Source organism: Chlorocebus sabaeus, chromosome 6 (assembly GCF_047675955.1).
Source record: "Chlorocebus sabaeus isolate Y175 chromosome 6, mChlSab1.0.hap1, whole genome shotgun sequence".
NCBI lineage: Eukaryota > Metazoa > Chordata > Mammalia > Primates > Cercopithecidae > Chlorocebus > Chlorocebus sabaeus.
This window is the reverse complement of record NC_132909.1, coordinates 30,955,264-30,958,454: the sequence shown is the minus strand read 5'-3', so window position 1 is coordinate 30,958,454 and position 3,191 is coordinate 30,955,264. Positions and strand designations below refer to the sequence as shown.

The following is a 3,191-nucleotide window of genomic DNA, read 5'->3' as shown; positions in this document are numbered from 1 at the left end:
TGTATGTGAATTTAAAATGGTACTATGGAGGTGGAGGCAATTTTCTTCAGGCTAACCCATATTTTCTAAAGCCCAATTTAAAAAGTCTGTGCCTGTCAAACTGAAAAAACTCAGCCACTTGAAAGTAAACCAGCAGAGCATTGCCATCACCTCAACCAAGTTGCAGGTTTTATCACATGCACCAGACAAATCTACAGGGCTAGTTTCAGTTCTCTTAAAGAATTTATTTTAAACCAATTATACCACAGTATGTTTTATACACTGACATACAACTCGCTAATAAGATAAAGCAAAGACAAAAAAAGTTTATCTTATTAGAAACAAGATACACCACCACTTATTCTCTTCAAACATTATTAACTTTCTTAATTTGACAAAGCATTCAAGAAACAATCTGCAGACTAGTTTTAACAGAAAAATAACACCTGTTGTTGGGGTCCGTGCCGGGGGTGGTGGAGAATGAAAGAACACACAAAAGACAAAGACACACAGAGAACATGGCGGCCGCGCCCAGAGCCTCCGCCTCACTTTATTTATACTCCATAAACCCCACGTCAGCAGAAAGAATGCAATGCAAAACAAACTTTCTTTTCCCAGATGTAACCTTCTACTTAGTTCTTTGTTTTTATGCTCTTCTTTATCTGCCCGCCTTCTTGGTGCCTATGGGAGTTCATTAAAAGTTTAATTGGAGATACTGTCCTTGAGCCCTATCTATTCTCAGCATACTGTTTTCAAAGGCCCCTGCACCTGTAAGCAGACATGACTGTCCTAAACAGTTTATTAGGTATGAATTTTACAAACTTTACTTATATTAGTGGTAACAGTGGAGCTGGAGAGTATTGCACCTTCTCCAAGATGCCCGGGGAGAACCACGAATAGTGTGGTAGAACTTAAGGCCCTTTCCAAGGCCACAGCTCTTTTGGCCTGCAGATGTCAGCCCACGCATCTCCCAGTGCTTGTGGACTGATTTGGTGATCCACTGGGTGTCAGGATTTCTTCTGATAGCTTTATGAAATGGATCAATGAGGATAACCTCAAAAAACTCATATGTGAAACCTTCTCCAACCTAGTAAGAATTCAGGACTCTCAGAGCCCCAGAGTGGAGTCCAGTTTGCTCCTCTGCAATGGACTGAAGGCTTCAAGAAAACTTTAGCTGGGTAACCCCATGATGGACAGGCTTGCTGTAAAATGAACCCTTAGGAACTGGGCGTTTTTAGTCACCATGGTAAACACAAATCCTATATATAACGAAAGCTTACTTGGCCTTGTAACCCAGTCAGCGCCATTTATCAGGCCAGGTGGGGCAGGGATCCCTGTGGAGAGCAGAGAGCTGGTGGTACAGCCAGCAGCAGACCCTCAGAAGAAACCACATGACATCAGACTGCTTCTTTCTCCATAGCTCCTGGATGTACTTGCATGCACCCATCTTGGCTTACCTGATGGCTACCACCAGACAGAAAGGGGCCACCCAGGTGTCTTTATCATTAGATTGCCTGTGGTCGGCTGGGAATGTTTTCCATTAGAAAACATTTTTCCAGTGACTTCTGGTGTCACTCAGGAGTCTTACTCTTCAGATTGCCTGAGGTTGGCCAGGAGTTTCTTCATTAGAATTCCTGGGGTCGGGTGAAAAAGTCTCTCTTATTAGAATGACTGGGGTCATCCAGGTGTCTGTATGATTATAGTATCTCGTGTCACCCAGAATCTCTTGTATTAGAATGCCTGGGGTAGCCTAGGTGTCTTTATGATTAGACTGCTTGGACTCTGTCATGGGTCTCTCCCATTAGAATGCCTGGGGTGGCACAGGTTTCTCTATTATTGGACTGCATGCTGTCAGCCAGGAGTCTCTCCCATTAGAATGCCTAGAGTCACCCAGGGCTCTGTAGCATTAGACTTGCTGGGGTCAGCCAGAAGTCTCCACATTAGAATGCTTGGGGTTGGAGAGAGTATCTCCCATTAGAATGGCTGGGGTCGTCCAGGTGTCTTTCATTTTAAAATGTCTAAGATCATGAGGTTTCTCTATAAGGAGACCATGGGGTCAGTCATGAGTCTCTCCTGAAGGAATATCTGGTATCTGCTGAAAATTTCTCTTATTAAAATGTCATAAAATTGCTTGTAGTCTGTTGGGAGCTTTTTCTACTAGAATGCCTGTCATCTCCAAGGTGACTCTATTTTTAGAAAACCTGGGGCCATCCGGGAGTCTCTTTAATTAGAATGTCTGGAGTCATCCATTTGTCTCTATCATTAGAATTCCTGAATTTGTCCAGGAGTCTCTCCCATTACAATGACATGGGTCACCCAAATGTCTCCATCATTAGAATGTCTGCCATTGGCCATGAGTCTCTCCCATAGGAATGCCTGGGATCACCTTGGTGTCTCTATCATGAGACTGCCTTGAGTCAGCCAGGAGTCTCTCCCATTAGAATGCCTGGGTTTGCCTAAATGTCTCTGTAGTTAGGCTGCATGGCTCTTCCGTGAGTCTCTCCCATTAAAATATCTGGAGTCGCCCAAGTGTCTCCATCACTAAGCTGCCTGGAATTGGCCAGGAATCTCTCCCTCTCCCAGTCAAATGCCTGGGGTCGCCCAGGTGTCTCTATCACTAGTCTGCCTGGTTTCAACTGGGAGTCTCTTCCGTTAGAATGCCTGGGGTTTTTCAGGTAGCTCCTTCACAGTTATTAGATTGCCTGTGGTCATCCAGAAATCTCTCCCATTAAAATTCCTAACATTGCCCAGGTGTCTCTATAATTACACTGAGAGGGGTTGGTTAGTAGTTTCTCCTATTAAAATTCCTGTGGTTGCCCAGGTGTCTCTATACTTAGACTGCCTGCTGTTGGCCAGGAGTCTCTCATTAGAATGCCTGAGGTCGTCCCGGACTTCCTCCCATTAGAATGCCTGGGGTCGCCCAGGTGACTCTACCATTAGACTGCCTGGGTTCCACCGGATGTCTCTCCCATTACAATGCCTGAGGTTGCACAAGTGTCTTTATTATTATACTGCCAGGGTTTGGCCGGAAGTCTCCTTCATTAGAATGCCTGGGGTAGCTCCGGAACCTCTAACCTTAAACTGCCAGAGGTTGCCCTAAGTCTCTCCCAAGAGAATACTTAGGGTCAGCTGAGAACCTCTTCAATTAGAATGACTTGGGTTGCCCAGGTGGCTCATCATTAGAATGCCTGTATTAGGCTGGGAGTCTCACC

General features: G+C 45.0%; 1 pseudogene; it reads right to left on the bottom strand.

Moving 5' to 3' along the window:
* Positions 1-750: 750 nt before the first annotated feature.
* On the bottom strand, positions 751-1,447 carry LOC103234407 (large ribosomal subunit protein eL15-like; annotated as a pseudogene).
* Positions 1,448-3,191: the final 1,744 nt, after the last annotated feature.